Source organism: Macaca mulatta, chromosome 4 (genome assembly GCF_049350105.2).
Source record: "Macaca mulatta isolate MMU2019108-1 chromosome 4, T2T-MMU8v2.0, whole genome shotgun sequence".
NCBI lineage: Eukaryota > Metazoa > Chordata > Mammalia > Primates > Cercopithecidae > Macaca > Macaca mulatta.
Window position 1 is genome coordinate 174,510,837 of NC_133409.1, and position 22,118 is coordinate 174,532,954.

The 22,118-nt window shown below is 39.9% G+C and overlaps 1 long non-coding RNA gene across 1 annotated transcript in view; it reads right to left on the reverse strand.

The window, feature by feature from the left end:
- Positions 1-11,764: 11,764 nt before the first annotated feature.
- LOC106997788 (uncharacterized) overlaps positions 11,765-22,118 on the reverse strand; it is a 216,338-nt gene continuing 205,984 nt past the window's right edge. The window contains exons 5-6 of the long non-coding RNA XR_013417075.1: positions 13,128-13,202; positions 11,765-12,252 (exon numbers count right to left, since the gene is read on the reverse strand). This is a non-coding gene — a long non-coding RNA (uncharacterized LOC106997788). The remainder of the gene's footprint in view (positions 12,253-13,127; positions 13,203-22,118) is intronic.

Genomic DNA, 22,118 nt, shown 5'->3' on the forward strand with positions numbered 1-22,118 from the left:
ACCCTGGATTCTAAAATAGAAACATGGCAGTACAGAATTATGATCACCGCTCTGCAGTTACTGGATTTAATTCTTGGTTCAAATAACAATGATAATAAAACCAACTTCAAATTCAGCACTTTTTTCCATGCATTGTCAATTCCTTTCAAATTTCATCTTTGACCCTGAAGTACAGATTCAATTCTTTCTTCAGAATGTTCACATTTATTTCACCTTCCAAATTACCTCCTTTTTCCTTGGTCTCTGAGTTTCACAGGTACCTGATGCATAATTTATGCCCTAGAGACAAAAATATTGGCTGCCAAGATGCATAAAACTAGTGGCCCAGCTGTGAGGATGATTAAGAATGGACACCATTTTATTTCATTTTAATTTAGTTTTGTTTAACTCTAGTTTCAGTTTTGATGATATTTCACCAGCCTTTTCCATTTTTTTTCTTTGATAACAACATAATTCAGGGAGAAAGTACAAATTTGCCACAGGTTGAACATTTAGTTTGTATTCCTTAAAAAATAATGCTGTGCTTAGTTTATTGCCAGAAAACGTCTTGCTTGATGTTTTGGTCTGTTTTGTTTTTAATGTTTTAAACAAAGAATCTTCTCGCCTTTACTTCGAGTTTCTTCCAAAGATACATATGCATTTCTAGGAAGAGGAAACAAAGAGTTGTAAGACATCTATCATCATAAAAAATTAATCATTTGACTCATTCCCTGTCCTGCTTGTTTCAATTAGTATTTGTAGCTTCCCAAGACCATATTGTTCTTCATCTGTATGTAAGAGCTCTGGTGTACCTAGAATTTGTAAGGTGTCCAATAAAAATGAAAAAGGGTCTCTCCATTTACTTTTCAATGGTAAAAAAAAAATAGAAGAGAATCAATTTGATATAACTCTCTCTTTTACTCTAATCTTATTCTCTGCCTTGTGTTAATTTCTAGCAAGGCCCTAAACAACTGAAAAATGAACAAGTTGATTGACCTTTAGCAAGTGAATACATTGTTCCCTAAATGGTTTCAATCACACAGGTTAGCTCTGTTGAGGGTTGCACTCACTGATGTTCTAAAGAGACTATATGGTTTCTGAGAAGATAAAATATTCGGTAGCACTGAAACAGGTAGAATATAATCCTAGGTAATATTCTGGTGCTGTGTTGTGGATTTGCAATAAATCAATTCAGACAAACTGGAACTACATTTCCCAGAATTCCTTTATCTGGAGAGTTCTGGGTTGGGGGTGGAGCATAAGATAATTTGCACAAGATTTAAAAGGTAAAAGTGAAGTAGCAGCCATACTCTTTGCTTGCTGTAAAGGTCCACAAGGGCGCCAGGCTGTGCTTCAGACAGCACACGTGGTGGTCCCAGTGCCAGCCCAACTGGTTGGCTGGGGTAGTAGCCAAGTGCAGCTCCTCAGCTCCTTCCCACTCCCTTCCTTCAGCTTATCCCACCCATGGCAGCAGTGGATTTAGCTCCATGAGGAAAGGCTCCAGCTTCTCCAGCAAATGGATTCCATAATCAAAGATGGAGGCTAACAGGTGGCAAGAGGGGCTAATGGGTCCCATTTGGTCCTTGTGGGAACCAGCTCAACCTCAGAAGTTCCACATTGTTCGAACCCCTCTCTACTTCACACCCTGTTTTCTCCCAACTGCCTGCCCCGTGGACTTAAGGCTCCAGCACCAGATAGTGAAGGAGCAGCCCCACATTGACTGCTTCACGTGTCTCAGTCCACCTTCACGTGTCTCAGTCTGCTTAGGCTGCTATAAAAAATAACAAAGACTGGGTAGCTTGAACAACACTTACTTGTTCACAGTTGTGGAGGTTGAAATGTCCATGATCAGAGTTCCCGCATGCTCTGGTTCTCGTGAGGACTCTTTCTGGCTTGCAGATTGGGGCCTTGCTGTATCCTCACGTGGCATAAAGAGAGCTCTTGTCTCTTCATTCCCTTGGAAAGGCTCCAGTTCCATCGTGAGTTCCACCCCCATGACCTAGTCCACGCCCAGTTACCTCCCAAAGGCCCCACCTCCAAATACCATCACACTGGAGATGAGGGCTTCAACATATGGATTTTGTGGACTGCAAACATTCAGTGTATAGCAACCAGCTCCCACTTCTAGTGGACCTGCTTTTCTGACTCAAGCTCTAAATGCTGCACAGTGAAACTGCCTTCTTCGTGACTGTTCTTATGTGCTGTTTACTGCACTCTTTCCCATATCTCTGCCTCTCAGAATCTGATCTAAACTTACAGGAAAAACTCAAAGCCTACCTTTTGCATGAAGCCTTCCCTGATATTTATGGTAAAAATTAACCACTTTCTCCTGCATGTCCCTAAGCACTTTAGTTATATCTCTCTTCATGCACTTAATGCACCCTGCCTTGCATGGCAATTCTGTGTATCTCCCTCTCCCCTTGTAAATTTCTTGAGGGCAGAAATGACGTGTCACTCATCTTTGTATCCCCCAAAGCAACTATCACAGTGCCCCATGCAGAACTGGAGTTCAATAAATGTCTGTTGACTTGAAGTCTGCTGCAGCTTGCTTTATCCTCTGGCATTGCTTGGGTTGTCACCATGACTGTATCTAAAGGACAACTTTACCCTTCTGGGCTCCTTGCTCTTGTTTTATCTATTTTTATGACGTGTTTATACATAGTCTCAGCTTTATGCCAGAAGCCAAGCACTTTGGTGATACATTTTCAGTCAGGTTAAGTGTTTGGCATTTTTTTTCAAGTGGAAAGGCCCTCACCGGATGTATTAAGAGTTTTCTTTTGAAACCTTGTCGTGAAAATAAATGGAGCAAATACCTGCATACAATAAGGCACTGCATAGTTAATGTAGCAAAGTATCCTGCACACAGCAAGCTTGGAGGAAACATGGATTGAATGATGAATTTACTAATGAATGAAAAGCCTAACCAAGGGACAAAGCCATCAGGTATATGTATGGTACTGCCATTTTTAATGACATGATTTGAGACTCTTCCAAAGAAACATAGATAACTACCTACCCTGATGTAGTCCTACCAACAGGCAGGGGATTTCTCTCCTCCACATTGCAGCGGTTCATCATTCTTGCTTAGAGTTTGCTATAAGCTATAGTTTATAATGAACTATAATTTATGGTTTATACTAGATAGGTCTTATTTACATTTCAAAAAATGGGGAACCACAGAACAAGTCATGGAGCAAAGTGTCAAAGGAAAGGAACTATTGTCAGAATAGATCTACATCTATGTTTTTTTGTTTTGTTTCGTTTTGTTTTTTTGTCTAACATCTATGAAAGAAAGGGTGAATGGTAACGTATTAAATATTTTTTCTAATATTGCTAACTAAATGAGAATTTTATAAAATTCTTTCAACTCCCATCTTGTATATGAGATTCTACAAGTTGCTATATATTGCACTAGAAAATGGGTATAGCTTTGTCTTGGGAGTTTTATGTTTCAAAACATTTTCCCCTCAAAGAAAGCTGTATTTCCAAGTCCTGGGGTGCCAAGTAAAAATCTAATATAAAGTAAAAGTAATTATCTAGTATCTCACTTAGTAAATCATCAGGATAGAACTTCTTTAGGAAAAAGCTAGCTCTTTTTGTTTGTGAGGAAAAAAGAAATAAAAGAGACTCTGGGAAATTTTTCAAGTGATTTTTAAAAGCAAAACTTTTACTCTAATCATTTTCTTGTAAGTAAATCTAAGAAAATAATAGTTTAGCTTAAAGTAAAAGTTTCCTGGTTTAATTGGTGTCCACTTCTAGGCACAGCCTATCAGGTTACCTTTCACAGTGGTTGCACTTTACGTATCTTAAGCTTATCCTGGTCAGTATAGGTATCTTCACAGAATTGCTTTGGTAACCCAGGAACTGCAGTATTTCTGTTGCCTCATCTAACAATTTATCCAGCTAGCCTCATTATCTAACAATTTATCCAACCAATCAAAACTCAAGAGGGTCAGAGAAGATTTCGCAAGTCATTCATCCAACAAACCTTCACTGAGCAGTAATGAAACATAGGCTCTGGTTTTCAATTTAGAACTGAGGACAGATGCACCCAGATGAGTGCAACACTTGTCACAGGTGCAACCATGGAACTTCTCCACAGACACCAAGAGGTCAAGAAAGACAATACAGAAAGGGTGATTCCTTTTTTTTGAGATGGAATCTTGCTCTGTCACCCAGGCTGGAGTGCAGTGGCATGATCCCGGCTCAGTGCAACCTCCGTCTCCCGGGTTCAAGCGATTCTTCTGCCTCAGCCTCCTGAATAGCTGGGACTACAGACATGCACCACCACACCCGGCTCATTTTTGTATTTTTAGCAGAGATGGGGTTACTCCATATTGGCCAGGCTGGTCTTGAACTCTTGACCTCGTGATCTGCCCACCTCAGCCTCCCAAAGTGGTGGGATTACAGGCGTGAGCCACTGCATCCGGCCAAGGGTGATTTCTAAATTACATCTTGAAATATTATCAGTGTTCATCAGGCAGAAAAAGGGTCTAGATACGTAAAAGGCATCTCATGCAAAGAAAGCAGACGGAGCAAAGCATGAGGTATGGAAGACTTTGGTGCAATCAGAAAAACATCTGATGTGGCCGATACTTGTCAGGGAGAAGGAAGAAAGTAAGGGATGCATTATGGGTTGAACTGTGCCTCCCCAAAATTTGCATGTTGAAGTCCTAACCCCATACCTCAAAATGTTACCATATTTTGAAATTAGAGTCTTTAAAGAGGTAATTAAGGTAAAATAAGACTGTTAGATTGAGCAGTAATTCAATCGTACTGCTACCTTAGGAGAAGAAGAAACTGGGACACACAGAAATACCAGAGATGTGTGTGCACAGGAAAGACCCAGTGAGGACAAAGAGAGAATGTGGTATTTACAAAACAAGGAGACAGGCTGCAGGAGAAACCAACCCTACCAGCACCATGGTCTTGCACTTCCAGCCTCCAGAACTGTGGGGAAGTAAATTTCTATTATTTAAGCCACCCAGTCAGTAATGTTTTGTTACGGAAGCTCTAGCAAGTAGTACAAGATGAGAGAGATGAGGGAGGCAGGGGTCTTCATGGGAGAACATGTACACCCTGAGAAGTTCACACATCCTGCAGGCTATGCAAATCCTTAAACAGTTAGACACAGGAAATTAGCAACACATTAATAATATGTTATACTTCATAAAAGTATCACTCTGACAACTGTGTACAAGGTAGAAGACACCAGCTGACTACAGGAGGAAAAACTAACTGTTGAATGAAGCAGCAATGAGAGGCTAACAGAGGCAGGCATGGAGTGGAGAAGAGGTCTGATGTGCGAGATGTTTCAGAGGCACACTCTGGACCCAGAGATGATGTCATGTTGTACAAATGAGAACGACAACCCAGATCTGCTTCACTGCTGGGACCTATGATACAGGAACTCAATAAGCATGTATTTATCGAATGAATGAAGACAAGCTAACTACCCGCTTTCATTAGATGGACATCTGAGAATAAACCATACTATCCCAAACATAATAACATTCATTCTACTACCCCATGTCAATTACACTTTGCCATATACTAAATGTGCAGAGAGTTGAGTATTGACTATAAAAATATAGATATAATATTCATCCATTCTCATATGATTATACACTATCTGTTTTTCTATAACATGTGTTGATTGATTGTTCAGTGGATATACAATTATGTGCTAGCTTGGTTCAGGAGTGGTGCTATAAAGTAACATAGACTAGATTTGTGCTCTAAAAAAATATTTTTAAAAATTCAGAGACCAAAAAACATGTGTTCTTTGAATGTATGTAGCAAAACAAAATGTATTTCAAAATGTCAGAGGAGAGGTGCTGCTGGTATGGCCCTGACATACCTTATTCTAAAGGGGTCATGTAGAAAAATTTCTGCGTGAAGAAAGAGTAAAGAAAAAGTTTAATCAAGGCGGTAGGAACTTAATGAGCATTGAGGGATGGGTAGAGTTAGAAGGTTTGTCTTCTTCAAGATTTTTGCAAAAGCACAGAAGAAAAGTAAGAAAATAGTAATACAGAATGCCGATCTGGTTGGTGTGAAAAGAAGTCCAGATATCATCTAGGTTACCCATTTTAGTTTAGAGCAGGGGTTGGCAAATTGTGGTCCATGGGCCAGATCCAATCCACTCCCTGTCTCTGTATTGTCCATGAGTAACGAATGGTTGAAAAACATCAAAAGGAAAAAAAAAAAAAATCTCGATATGCAAAACGTATATGGAATCCAGTATTTGTTAGCCATAAATAAAGTTTTATGGGAATACAGTCATGGTCATTATGTTTCCACATTGTCTGTGGCTGCAAGGGTAGAGCTGAGTAATTGTGACAGAGATTGTATGGCCCACAAGAGCCAAAAAGATTTACTATCTGGGACTTCACAGAAAATGTTTTCTGACCTGTGGCTTAGAGCAGAGATGAAAAGGCCAAAGATCTACACTGTTACTATCTTTTTCTGAACACCACAGTGATACAGAGGCAAGCTTCCTGCACACAGGACCATGTAAGTGTTTGTTAAATTAGCATCTTCTAATGTGTACTCCATGGAAATTAAGTTCAAGGAATATTAAAAGTCGTCACCTGGCAAAAAGAGGTTCAAAACAGCCTAAGCCAATGATAACTTTGAGAGATGATGAATGATATTTCAAGGCATTAATATGCCAATATGTTATGGGTCTATAAACATTTCTCAAACGCCCTGGTATTTTTTTCTGCTCCATCCAACTCTCTAACATGGGACACTGAATGGGACTATTATGTGATAGAACTGGGGAGTGCTACATCAATTTGGTGAAGATGGTGATGATCAATAACATTTATTCAATACTGAATTATTTGAAAATATCTGAATTATTTGAAAATTTAACTACAAAGGCATGCAATATGTGATATTCTATTGATAATTCATAATCTCAAAAGTTGCATTCTGATATTAATATTGCCAACACATACCATCTACTTCTTGGTGACCTGTAAGAATTAAATTCTTGGCAAGGAAACATAGCTTCTGAAGGCAGGGAAAGTCTACTGGCAATGAGTGCTACTGTTTAAAAAGAACAAAGAGGGTTTAATGTAGTAGAAAGCCAAGGTAGCCAGGTTATCAGCCAGCACAGATTTCACTCAGAGCCTCTAATCAGCTGGACCACTTGGAAGAACACACAGCCTACAAGGGATAATCACTGCTTGGAAGGTATGTTATGCAAAATATGTTCTCTTTGTGTGAATACCACAAGGCACTGAATTGGCTCCTAGTAGGAACCACCATGGAGGCTGATAGAATTATCTCACCGATTTTTACTGTTTGGGAATATTCCTAAAATTTTAACTTCATTTCTTGATTTTCATATCACTGAAGAGAAGTCCTAACAAATCAGGAATGGGATAATAAAATACACTGCCGAAAGGAAGAAGAGAATGTCTATCAATTTGTTGAATGGCATACCGAAGTATTTGGTGTTTTTCATGTTGCTACATACTTTACCCAACAGTTGCAGTTTGCCTTCCCAAAGAAAATTCACATGCCCAGAAGGCACCAACCTCAACCTTTCTGTGAATGGTGGATTAAAGAGCACAAAAACAGGCCAGGCGCCATGGCCCACGCCTGTAATCCCAGCATTTTGGGAGGCCGAGGCGGGTGGATCACCTGAGGTCAGGAATTAGAGACCAGCCTGGCCAACATAGTGAAACCCCATTTCTACTGGAAATACAAAAATTAGTTGGGCATAGTGGCAGGCACCTGTAATCCCAGCTACTTGAGAGGCTGAGGCAGGAGAATCGCTTCAACCCGAGAGCTGAGATCGCACCACTGCACTCCAGCCTGGGCAACAAGAGCGAAACTCCATCTCAAAAAAAGAAAAAAGAAAAAGAAAAAAACAATACACAAACCTACTTTCTGCCCAATTGTCTGAGTATTATGTGTTATCATCATCATCATCAGAGAAATTTCTATTCAGGAAAGCTTAATTTAAATTGCCACAAAGGCCAGGCATCGTGGCTCACATCTGTAATCCCAGCACTTTGGGAGGTTAAGACAGGAGGATCATTTGAGGACAGGAATTCTAGACCATCTTGGCCAACAAAGAAAGACCCCATATCTACAAAAAATACAAAAATAAGATGGGCATGATGGTGCACACCTGTAATCCCAGCTACTTGGGAAGATTGCTTGAGCCCAGGAGGTTGAGGGTGCAATGAGCCATGATCATGCCACCACACTCCAGTCTAGGTAACACGAGACCCCATCTCTGAACAAATAAATTACCATGAAGTCATAACCCTTAGTGATCTGTCCAGTAATTTCTGATGTTTATATATGTTAACTAACTTTCTAAAATATGGCAAAAGTTACTAAAAATGTGTCACCATAGCTGCTATCATTTTATTTTTTTAATATTAAATCCAAAGACTGGTTGCTAAGATCCTTAACAATAATGAACTTCAGGAAATTCTAGAAGAAAACAGAAGGTGACATAAGTGGATTGGCCCTCATGCATCCTCATGGCCGCCTTCTGGCATGAACACTGATTTTTTATTTGGCACCTAACTCACTATCAGTTCATAGGACCTGAATGTGACCCATGGGTGAACTAATCACTATGTTGCATTTTCCCTGGCCACAAATCAAGGTGGTTTGTAACTCAAGCTGGTCAAATCAGAGTGACTCTCAAGGGATGCTGCCAGAAAAGTTACTTGTTTGTTGCAGACTTAAATGTCGCTGACACTGACACTCCTGCTGCTGCAGTCATCCTGCCATTATGAAGACACTGTCTAGATTAAAGCCAGGCTGGGGGACAGATGAAGCTGTGAGGTGGAGGAATATTGAGTACTGATGACATCATTTGAGGTCCTAAACCAGATTATGGTTAAATCTAGTCCTATCACATACTTTTGAGTAATACTTCATTTTTATTAAGCCACTCAGGTAAATTACAAGGAAGTGTTTTAGCTGTTAGAGTAACCAAAAATAATAATAATAATAATAATAAGCATCAGAGCCATGCTGATAGATCAGCTGGAATGAATCTGGTGTTTCATTAGGAGAAGGAAACAAAGAGACTACTGAGTCCAGAGTTTCTTCCTTCCAGTGAGTTCTTGGTCTTGCTGACTTCAAGAATGAAGCCATGGCCCTTCACAGTGAGCGCTACAGCTCTTAAAAGTGGCACGGCCCCAAAGAGTGAGGAGCAGCAAGATTTATTATGAAGAGCAAAAGAACAAAGCTTCCACAGAATGGAAAGGGGACTGAGCAGGTTGAACCTGCTGGCTAGGGTGGCCAGTTTTTATTTCCTTATTTGTCCCTGCCCACTCCTGCTGATTGGTCCATTATACAGAGCACCGATTGGTCCATTTTACAGAGTGCTGATTGGTCCATTTCACAGAATGCTGATTGGTGCGTTTATAATCCTTTAGCTAGACACGGAGTGCTGATTGTTGCATTTTTACAGAGTGCTGATTGGTGCATTTACAATTCTTTAGCTAGACATAGAGTGCTGATTGGTGCATTTTTACAGAGTGCTGATTGGTGCATTTAGAGTCCTTTAGCTAGCACAGAGCACTGATTGGTGCATTTTTACAGAGTGCTGATTGGTGCATTTATACTCCTCTAGCTAGACACATAGTGCTGATTGGTGGGTTTACAATCCTCTAGGTAGACAGAAAAGTTCTCCGAGTCCCCACTCGACCCAGGAAGTCCAGCTGGCTTCACCTCTCACTGCCACAAACAAAGAACTAGCATAAGCCAAACATTTTATGTTTATTAAAACCTCTTTCCCTTCTGGGTTATGATATTGGTATTTTGCTCCTATTTCTGACCTTTAGAGTAAAAATTATAGATCTGTGCTGCCTGGGTTTTGCCTGTATCCTCCCTAGATTATAACATTTTGTATTCCTTTATATTTGGATTTACTTTTTAGGCTAATCTTATCACACATAGTGACACTCAGAAGTTCAGTGTTTACTACTTGTCTTATAAAGAAATGAAAGCTCCATTCAGAAGGCATATGCGACTGTTCCAGTTGTGTCCAGGTGTACTCATTCATGTGGTCAATAAACAGTGGAAAGCTTCTCTATTCCAGGCACTGGTGTTTGTACTGGAGACACAGCAGTGAGCAGACAGGCAGACATGCCTCCTCTCGAGGAGATCACATGCTAGAGGAGGAGATGGACGATACACAAGAGAAACACATGAAATTTAAGTATGTTAGGTAGTGAATTCCATGACAGGGATTCCTGAGGTGGGTAGGAGGATGAGTTACAACTTTACATAAAGGGGATTGGGGAAGCCTCAGCAGGAAGGTGACATTTAAGTAGAGACCTTAATAAGGAGGTCAGAAAGAAGAAACATTCTAAGCAGAGAGAGTCGCAGGTGCAAAGGTCCTGTGGTGACAGCATGCTGTGGGCACTGTGTGTGCTCTAGAAACAGGAGGGAAGCTGAATCAGTGGACCAGACAGAATGAGGAGAGGGAACAGCAATAAGAAGTGAGATCAGAGAGTATATGGTAGAAACTGAGTGGTGAAAGAAGGTAGCAGATCCAGTAAAGCCATACAGGCTATATGGATCCAGGCTCTTTTTCATTTGTCTGTTTTCTTAATAAGTAAAAAACATTGGAAGTTGTAAGCCGAAGAGTTATAATCTAACTTACATTTTAACAGGCTTACTCTGGTAGTGTTAGAATAGACTTGACCTCAAGATCAGAAGGGAGATCACACAAAAGAATATGATAATAATCACAGTAAGGAATTGTAATGGCTTGGATGGAGGTGGTAATGATAGAAAGGTTAAGGATTTATCAGATTCTAATAAAGACAGTGGATATCGACAACGTATTCTGATGAAGTCCAGATGCCATAATGCAGAAGGAACTTCACGATCCAAGTGCTCTGGCCACTGCTTGCCTCTCATGCCACATTCCAGCCACCTTGACCTGCCTCTGTTTCCCCTGGTGCCCTGCCCTCTCGCCCTAGCAGATGCTAACCTGCAGTCACCCAGCAGGACTCAAGCTTGAATTCACCTCCTCCAAGGAGCCTTCAAAGCCCTCATCACACTAGTTCTGTTTATTTGTCTACCTCCCACCCCACCATTACATTTCTAGCTGCTTGAAATTCTATTCTGTGACTTGGTCAAGGTTACATCCTTGTGGTTTAAACAGTGTTTGCCATAAAACCAACATTCATAAATCTCTGTTTAATGAATGAGTGAAATCCCATTTTTATTTCGTGCTTTTAAATTTACTTAATTGCTCTTCCCTCATTTGTAAAATTGGGTAATAACTTCCTTACTAATTTTGTTGATGTGAAGATGTAAGTGTCCAAGATAGATACAGGCAGGGAAGAGGCACACAGACGTTTCCATAGCTTCACTCACCGATTTTCAGTTCATACAGCTAAGGAAGGCTGTCTTATTTTGGCTGACTTTGTTTGCCTTTTGAAAAACATTTCTCCACTTTTTATTTAAACTGCCACTTTACTTTTTCTAATGCTTGCTTTACCTTTTAAAATATTAGCCGAAGGATAGGGAAAAGACGTTGGATTCAGTGAGAAACAAGCCAAACTTTTGCAAGAGCTTTGCTTATTCAAACAAAAACAGTACTGTGAATCCCCCCAAAGGGAGAGTGGGTGCTGACCTAATCTTGTTTGCTTTCCTATTCAGTATTCTTTCCTACCAGCCTCCCTGGGGGCCTTAAAAGGAATTACCAAACTGCACAAAGAACTGCCTTGATGGTCATGCTTACTTGGTGTTTCTGGTCTAATGGACGAGTGATGTTGAAATAACAGAAAAGTGCATTTTTTCATTTTTATTTTGATAGCTTAACATTTTTAGGAAGTTTGTCTTCCTCTCCAAAAAAGTATTACATAGAAACAGCAAATTGATTGCTTAGTAGGAAAAAAAAATACCGTCATAGTCCTCGGGAGAAACTGAAATGACCATTAATTTAAGTAATTGTAGCCTCTATTTGTTGGTATTTACTATACAGGATAAACAGGCACTGGGATGTGTGAATTTTCTCATTTACCACCCACTCCTCTAGAGGTCTATGAAATGTGTACTGGTATTATCACCATTTTGCATGTATGGAATGTGAAGCTTCAAGTGATATAGCAGTAACTTGGCTAAGGTTACATAGCCTTCTAAGTGGCAGAACCTGTAGACTAGTGACTCCGTGATACATATTTCCCTCTAGAAGTGCCTTTTCATTTGTATCTTCCCATTTTATGACTCGTATATCAAGGCTTTCCATATCATTCTTCAATTGTTGTGGTGGGTCCTCTAGACAAAGCAAGAGGGAGAGAAAATTAGATAAGTCACCTTTTTAATTTTCCTTGTTCATCATGTAGACCATGCCAAAGGAATCTTCTTAAAACACTGCTTTCCTCTGACTCCTGAATTACACATAAAGCATTGATAACTCCCATTGCTCTCATCCCAATAGAACATAGGTCATATTTCTTTGTCTGACATTCAAGGGTCTTCACCCTCTGCCATGGTCTTCTTATCTGGTATTATTTGGGCCTTATACTCAAGGCCACAGCATGAGTTTCTGTACTGAAAGGCTGCTCAGCTATATGCAATGAGCCTGTTTTAAAAAGGCTTCAACTGTCTGCGCTCCATTTTTTAAATACCCCTTGGGCTCTCCAACTCCATTCCCATTTCATCGCTCTTGAATGCCTCCCTCTATCATTTGTCTATTGAGATCCTATCATATTCAAATGACTGCTCAAGCTGTTCATCTTTAACCATGTCTTTTCTGATCACCTTGGTCAGAAGTAATTTCTCTTTTGTTCTACATTCGAATAAAATTTACTTTGAACCATACATTCATGGCGCTATTCCCATATTGATTTGAATAGGAACCTGTCTCATCTCCTTTACTAGATTTCAATCATCTTGAATACAGGAAATTGTAAGAGTCCAGGATAGGTTTGGTTATGGTATAATAAAGAAATTTCTCAGTGAGTTAGAATAGCAAATGTGTATTTCTATCTCATGCTCTGTGCCCATCAGCTCTGAACTTGGCTTCCATAGCATCACCCTCCACCATGTGGGAAGCGGCCAGTTACAATGGTAAGGGCAAGGAGAGGTAAGGTAAACACTAGTTCTTAGGGCTTCAGAGGTAGCACATCACACACATCAAACCTACTTACATTTTATTGTCCAAAACAAGTAATTGGCCAAGGACAACTTCAAGGAGAGTGGAGACATGCAAACACAGCATGGTCCTGGAAGGAGGCGAAATAGGATATTTATAAAATTCCCTAATGGCTCTCAAAGCCATCTTCACAGGCCTCACAAGAACTAAGGCCTTTACCCACTTCTGCATTTCAGGCATGCCTCACCAAGACAAAGACTAAGACCATCTTCTTGTACTTCTCTACCATGTCAGTATGTAAGGGTAGGGCTGAAATGGCAAATACTCTTCCTGTTCTGGTTCCAAGTGTTTCATAACCACGAAAGTACAAAGCCAGAAAGAACAGACAATCATGCCCGTACAACCTCAGATGCCCTTTGACCTTCACACACAATTAATATTGTCTTGCTAATCATTAAAAGGCTGATGTCTCAGTTATTGACAGATCCAAAATCTCAGTGGCATACAAAACTAAGCATGTTTTCTCTCACTCACACATCTTCAGGGTAGCTGGGATGTAGCTGAGCTAGGTTAGCCTCAGCTGGGTTGGGGTCCAGGCTTCAGATTGGGTCCAAGTTATTCCGTGTGTGTCTCTCTCATCCGCTTAGAAAAGTTACTCAAGGTATCTTCTCATGATAAAAGGCAGGAATACAAGAGTGCAAGCCCAACTGGGCAAGTGTAGGTTATGCCTCTGATAAAATTGTACCTGATAAGATCTATTTGACGAAAGTAAAACACATACTTAAGCCCCAGACCAAGAGGTGGAAAAGTACACTTTGTCCACCATGAGACAAAGTCACAGGGGCAAGGAGAGAAATAGTGTACTCCTTCCGCCAATGAAGTAGGGAAAGACGTGACACTTGTGTGCAAGAATCTATCTACCCTATTTGATGTCAGACAAGGCGGAAATACATGAATTTTGTGATAACATTTTTTTACGCTCAAGCAATACTTTCTGCAGGACTTCTCTAACTCAGAAAGATGGATGTGCACTTATCTAGAGAGTTAAGTCTGAGCTGTGTACGTTAACTGACCTCCGGAACTATGTTTTTTAAAATAAACTGCTTGTTCTTCTTCCACTGCAAATCACACAGAGAAAGTCTTGGACTGCTGGAAATTAGAAGGTGTCTGATGTGTTAGCATTTGTGGGATGATTGGGACTCCAGGCTTATATTATTTGGAGCATTTGCGTCAGGTGTGATATGGCCAGTGCCAAGTTATTGGCAGTAGCACCATTATCACACAGCTCCAGCAAAGATTCCCAATGTAGGTGACAAGGTTCTTGTTCCCTTGTCAAGATTCAGCAGGAATCTTGAAGGGAAACAGATTGAGCTCCTAGACCTCTTGCTACTACCAGCAGATCAGGAAGGGCGTCTTAAGTATTTCTACCCTGAAGACTACTGGAATCACTCTCCAGTTGTATAAGGTGGCACATGCTTACATAATTAATTAGACATTTGCAGGATATTAAATTTAAAATGACTAAAACATGACAAAAATATTTAGAAAAATAGAGGCCAGGAAGAGAGAGGAGAGATCTAAAGCAAGAAAATATTAATGCAAATCCGACTGTAGAGTGGAGCTCAAGAAACAGGAATGAGAAGTAAATTGTTTAAAATAACCCATTTGGAGAACTCTTTTTTCTGCAGAAGGTCGAAGAAAATTGAGGCACTCAAAAGTTTTTGAGTATAGAGTTTATCTTATATTGAAAAACCACATGGACATATGCAAAAGCAGTGGAACTACAGTTTCTGACTTGAATTCAGTTCTGCGGGTCTGAAACAAGAAGCTCTGGAGGGTCTAAGGGAAGTAGGTTAGAACAAAGAGCTGGGCTGGAAAATTTCATAGTGCTGCTTGTGGTAGTAAGCTCTATAATTTACCAATAAGAACATAATTTTCATCCCCCAAACTGTCTGCTCTGTGGTAAGGGAAATTATCGTTTTCTAGTCTAAACAAATGGCTGCAATATTCTGGTGTGGATTCTGCCCCATGAAAAAAAGGATATGAACTATTGGTGTAGGACTGGGGCTGACATTCCAGGGTTTGAAGAATGCATTCTCTCTTCAGCTTTCCACGGGTGCGAATGGAGAACACAGGGTGAGCACTGCTTGCCAGTGTCCTGGTGGCCCCCACCACCATTTGCATTTAGCCACAATGTGGTCCATCCCATCCCATTTGTGATGATGGAAATGTTCTATGTCTGTGCCACCAAGAAAGGGGCCACTTGCCACATGTGGCTATTGAGCACTTGACAAGTGGCTGATATGACTGAAAAAAATAATAATTTTAAAATTTTATTTAATTTAATTAAATTTGAATAGTTACACGTGGCAAGTGGCTGCCATATTGAATAGCACAGTTTTAGAATCTCTGAGTCCTCTGAGCCTCCACAGTCTTTTAAGTACTCAAAAGCCGCTCACGTGGTCCCTATTCTGCAAACACATACTCTCACTACCAGTAACTGAGTGCCAAGGAGCAAGTGGCAGTATCTTAGCAGCTTTTTCAGTTGTCAAAAGAAAAAAAAAAATTCTGCTTCTGGGCAGACATCTGACTGTGCAGCCGTTGCAGAGAGACAATTTAGTTCAGAATTATGTGCCACCCTGACTCTACCTGGCAGGTGCCTTCTGTGCTAGCTCTTCTATCTGCAAACTTGAGAAAGATGACAGGGTTTTAAATGATTAACTCCTCTGGGCCACATTACTTAATTATACAGTACATCCAGGGATAGGCACATGGGTCTTTTATGGTAAATGATATGACGGTCTTAAAAACTCATTAATATGTCATTAACCAAGCAGACATTTACTAATTAAACAATTAGCCCCTCTGTTCTATTCCTTTGTTCCTCCCAGAGATGCTCAGTTACCCAGATCCCCAATTTAGCAGAAGTCCCCCCCTTCTTTTCCCAGAGAAAATCACTCGTAAAGCAAACTCAGAAACTAAATGATTTTACCAGATTTTTTTTCCAAGTTGGCTACAAAGACAATCAAAGCTGATTTCCACAGCATAAATGAATGTAGATGTTGGTCTAGTTTAAATAAATCATCTTGATATGTAAACCAATTTTAGATATATGTGAAATAGCATCCGCCATAACTGGCGTAAATAGTGAATATAACAAAACTACATATCCCAGTTAAGTAAATACAAACAGACAAGATTAATGACTTGAGATGTATTAATATGATTCATCACATAAAGTCAATACCAAAGAAATATGTAATGTTCTTAACTTTGTATCTCAGAAGGTTTTTAATATCCATTATGCTTTCAGCTAATTTTAGCTAAATTATATTTGTTGCGTTGAAACTATACTAAACTGTGGCACAAGGGGGATTATTCAGAATATCAAAATATAACATCACAAATGTCTTATGAAACAAATGTCTTGTGTATTTTAAAAAATGAAATGTAATAGTTTAAAATTCGGATTAGCAATTTTCTAAGAACATTCAGAAGTATTAGAACACATGCATATTTTTTCAGCTACATTTTGGTTCTCTATTTTAAGATTCAACTTGACAGTTACTTTTATCAATCTCCTGTTGACCTAAAGTAATGAACACTGGCAAAGGATCAAAAGCTGGGTAATAACTGGGATGGTCCAGGGATGATAAAAAAAAAAAAAAAACAATAATAATACGCTGGAATTGCTGAAGCTCAGACGACCACGTCCTCATGTAGCATGATCAGCTCCAAGTTAGTCAACTATTTTTGGTTTTTCTAGTTTGTCTATTGGCTTGTCTTTCTGCCTTCCAACGAGGTGATGAAGCTGAGTGAGAATTAACACAATGCCGTAAATTATCCTAACAGCAAAGTATATCTAGTTAAGATTCTCAAAGTATGTCTAGTTAAGATTCTCAATAGCTCTAATCTTGTGGAGGACCAGCAAATGGATTATCCACTCCATGAAATGGGTATGCAAGGGGTCTCGGGGTACATGGAGCACTGTGCCCAGGGCATTAATTGCTCCAGAAAAGCCCACTTCATGCAGACGACACTGATTCTTAGACCAGAAACAGCTCTACAGTGAAGTTAATAATGCTTGAGCTTCAGGACCCCTCACTGGCCCAGGCTCTTGCAAGTACTGGGAGCTAGTACTTACTGGTTGGGCAGGGGAAGTCAGGCAACAGTTAGGAAAAACTCTGTAAATTGCCGCAAGTGATTTAAGAAGGAAGAGGCATGGATCTTCAAAGCTCCTGTTACATGTCCACATTTCTATTCCCATTCCACATAAATATTGACTTTCATATTTATTTATATTTAAAATTTTCAGTACCTTTTTAAAAGGAGAACTCCTCAAATAATGTAAGCTTTGGGATGTACAAACACGGATCTCCTCTTAAGTTAACGGATGTGTTTGCTGCTGATATTAAATAATGGGCACTGATTGCTAGAATCTATTGTAAGATGCTATTTGATTTAGCACAAAGTTGAGGAATATTAATTGAGTATGTGAGTATTTAAGGGGATTCTGCAAAGAGCATCATGATTTTGGTGACTTTCTGCTGGCAGAACACCATTGGAAAACTCTCACTCCACATAGAAAACACTGGGCAGAGAAGCAGAGGATCTGGGTCTCCTTGTCTGTGCAGCGCTAAGGGACTCTGTGGCCTTGGGAAAGTTAGTGTCTCTGGCCCTCACTATGCTCATCTATAAAAAGAGGGTGGAATGGAGAGTGGACTAGATCCTCGGTACTCAAAACGTGGTCCAAGAAAGTGCTTTAGAAATGCAGAAACTCAAGCCCCACCCCAGACCTCCTGAATCCAAATCTGCATTTTATCAAGATCCCCAGGAGATTCATACTTGCCTTGAAATTTGAAAAGGGCAAGTACAGGAATGCCCCTAATACCCCTTCCAGGTCTAAATTCCCAGGACTAAAGTGTAGGAGGGCACACAGAAATTAACTGAAATATTTAGGAAAAAATATTAAACTCTTGCTCAACTTTACCTTCTCCTCACTATCCTTTTATCCCCAACCACTCACAAATTTTCTTTTTATCCTCCAGTCCAATCATCTTTTATCTATTGTTCATATTATTTGGTTTATCTAATTTCTTAGAATAAATTCACTGAGGAATTTCAGTTTTGCTTAATCATAATTGTGTTAGTTTTTTCTCACACTGCTATAAAGACATACCCAAGACTGGGTAATTTATAAACGAAAGAAGTCTAATGGACTCACATATCCGCATGACTGGGGAGGCTTCAGGAAACTTACAATCACAGCAGAAGGTGAGAGAGAAGCAAAGGCATGTCTTACACGGAGGCAGGTAAAGGACAGCAAATGAGGGAAGTGGGAGGAGCCCCTTATAAAACCACCAGATCTCATGAGAACTTACTCACTATCACAAGAACAGCATGAGGGGAACCACTCCCATGATCCAATCATGAGGATTATGGAGATTACAATTCAAAATGAGATTTGGGTGGAGACACAGAGCCAAACCATATCAATTATGACCTTTCACATGTTGCTGAATGTTTGAATGTTTGTGTTCTCCCAAAATTTGTATGTTGAAATCTCCCAAGGTGATGATAGTAGGAAGTAGAACTTTTGGGAGATGATTAGTTTACAAGGGCAGAGCTCCCATGCAGGAGATTAGTGCCCTTATAAAACAGGCTCAAGGGATCTCATTCATCCCTTCCATCGCATGAGGTCACAGTGAAGAGACGATGCCATCTACAAGGAAGTGGGCCCTCACTAGACACTGACTATTCCAGCACCTTGATCTTGGACTTCCCAGCCTCCAGAATGGTAAGAGAGAAGTTTCTGTTGTTTATAAACCACTCAGTCTATGCTGTTCTGTTTAGCAGCCCAAAAAGACTGAGACATGGATGCATTTCAAAGTTTTGAAGACACAAGAAATAAATCAAATAAAAATTATATATTGTCTTTAATCCACAGTGATTTTCTATAAATACCAAAATACAAATTATAATTCATTTCATTGATTATTTTGTCATGTCCTTTGAAACTTTCTTCTTTTTAAAAAATCTATTAATAATTTCTCCAACTTTCAAGGGAAATTACATCAAAGGCTTTCACAGTAAATCAGGCTGGGTGTGGTGGCTCATGCCTGTAATCCCAGCACTTTGGGAGGCCAAGGCAGGAGGATCGCTCAAGCTCAGGAGTTCAAGACCAGTCTGGCCAGCATGGCAAAACCCCATCTCTAATAAAAATACAAAAATTAGCCAGGCATGGTGGCACACACCTGTAATCCCAGCCACTTAGGAGGCTGAAGTGGGAGAATCACTTGAATCCTGGAGGCGAGATTGCAGTGGGCCAAGATTATGCCACTGCACTTCAACCTGGGTGATAGAGCAAAACTCCATGTCAAAAAAAGAAGAAAAAAAGAAAAGAAAAGACTTTCACAGTAAATCAAAGTAAAAAACATTGGTGGTGAAGGTTTGATAGTATGGACCAAGTTTTCTGGATAGTGACATAAAGCTGCCCAGTGACAAGCCTTCTTGTAAACACTAACTCAACTCTACAAGGCCACTGGCATGTATTTGGGTTAAAGAACTCCTTGAGACACACAAACTATATGTTTATACGAAATGTTTAATTGAAAAATGCATGCCTGCACGAGATTGTATTCCTTGTTTATGAAACTAAAAGGTACTTACCTGTACAGGTTGCTGTACTTGCATTACATGCAAATAGACTTAGAGATAATTTTAAAGTTCTAAGTAGCGTATATTTTCAAAAACTTTGATCCCTAAAGAGGGAAATAGAAGTCATCAATAAACTTGGCTCTGACTTGCATTAGTCATGGATTCAGAGAATCATGAGCTCAGATTCCAGTAAATACCTGTACAACAGGAGAAAAGCCATTCAACATTTCAACACTGGAAAACATTTGCGTGAGAAAGATTTTCATAAAGGGAAGATCAATCCCCCCTCCACTAACTGAAAACAAAATTAATTACCACAGTTGGCAGGAGATAAATGGCTTCAATGCACAGAATTGTGTAATTACAGCAGCTGCAAAGCTGGAAACCTGTTCCTAACTTTGAACCTCAACCTCGACTTGACATTTCTCCCCATGTTCAGTTGTGCCACTAGCAAGCATATTCAAGGTTCCTTCATCCTGCTTCCATAATTATATGTTGGGGTGCAGAAGTAATCATTGACTCCATTGCCTACGTGAACCTTATCATCCTCTGCTTTGCAAAAGGTATGCTGTATCATCTTTTGAAGTGTTGAAATCTCCAGAGAGAAAAATTTATTAGGAGAAAGTTACTGGTATGGCAACAAAATTAATTCTGCCAGAACATGTCAAATTAACCATCCTCCTAAAGACTGGGGTCACAGCCAAGTTTAGAAATGGATAAATATTCAGTACCAGTTTCTTCAACATCACTTTAGGTTTAGTAAAGTCAAGATAAACATCACAATCTATCTCAACATTCCAATGTTTAGTCCAAAACAACACTGGCTGGAAAACAAGAGGTTAAGAACTAAGGAAACATTTCAAACAATTCTTTTTTTCCCTCCCCCTTTCCAAGCAGCAACAAAGGTTGTCAGTTAGGCTCCGTGGAGATTTTGGTTCTCCCTTTGAAGCAAAGAGAAAAGTTTTTAATCTCATCTTTAATTTTAATCCTTTAAAATATGTAAGTGATTTAGAAACGTACAAGTTAAATTTGGCAGACAAGCCTACTGGTAGAGAAGTAAAGCAATTTATTTCAATTTTGCAATAATAAAATAGTTCAAAGCTGGCCACCTAAACGATCCAAATGCCTCAGCCACAAGCTGCAATCTACTGATTTTTAAAATTCCCCTTATCAAAAATGCTTAGAAGAGCAAAGTGTGTGGTACAAACAAGGGAAGTGACAAGGTAGTGTCAAAGAAACATGCTCATGCTTGAAAATTTATTTACATATTGGTTTGTTTCTCCTGTAAGGGAAAAAAAGCTCCATAAGCTTTTTGGAAAGTTTTTCTTATTCAAAGGGAGTTTTATCTTTTCTGAGTAATACATTTACAGGTTACTATATTTAGGGATTCAAGTCATTCTTTTGACATACAGCTATATACTCATAGGATTCTCATGTGATTTACATCAAGTCAGAGATGGCAGGTCTTGCTTAATAGTGGTATACTTGTGCCTGACAGTGGTTGTTCAATTACTCTTTCTACATTTTAATAAACACTCCTCACTTAGCAGAATAAAACCACCACCATTATAATGGTCACAACTTCTGTGAATCGGATTTGGAGAGTGTGCGGCAGGGATGGCTTGCCTCTGCTCCATATCTGGCCACTCAACTGGGGAGATTCAAGACTGCAGGCAATGACTAGTCATCTACAACAGGAATCCCCAGTCCCTGGACACAAACCAATACTGGTCTGCGGCCTGTTAGAAACCAGGCTGCATGGTAGGTGACCAGCCATCAGTTGAGCATTACCGCCTGAGTCTGCCTCCTGTGAGATCAGTGGCAGCATTAGATTCTCATAGGAGCCCAAACCCTACTGTGAACTGTGCATGCGAGAGATCTAGGCTGTGTGCTTCTTATGAGGATCTAAGTAATGCCTGATGATCTAAGGTGGAACAGTTTCATCCCAAAACCATCTCTGTCTGTGGAAAAACTGTCTTCCACCAAACTGGTCCCTGGTACTGAAAAGGTTGGGGGCCACTGATCTAGAGGATCATGCACACACACATATGTGGTGGTTGAGCATCATCTAGACCTCAGTTAAGACTACGGACCAGAATGCCTACATGTGGCCTCTCCATTAGATTTCTTGGGCTTCCTTTCAATATGGTGGCTGGATTTTAAGTTGTGGTCTCAAGAGACAGGAAATGGAAGCTGACAGTTTCTTAACACTGAACCCAGAAACTGGCATAGCATCACTTCTACTACGGATCAAGCAAGCACAGAGTCCAGACTCAAGGTGACACATACCACATCTCACAATTAGAGGTGTCAAGGATTTGTGGACCAGAGTTGTATGCTCGTGTCCTCATCAAAGACATAATTGTTGGCAATTACTTGACCTCTTATG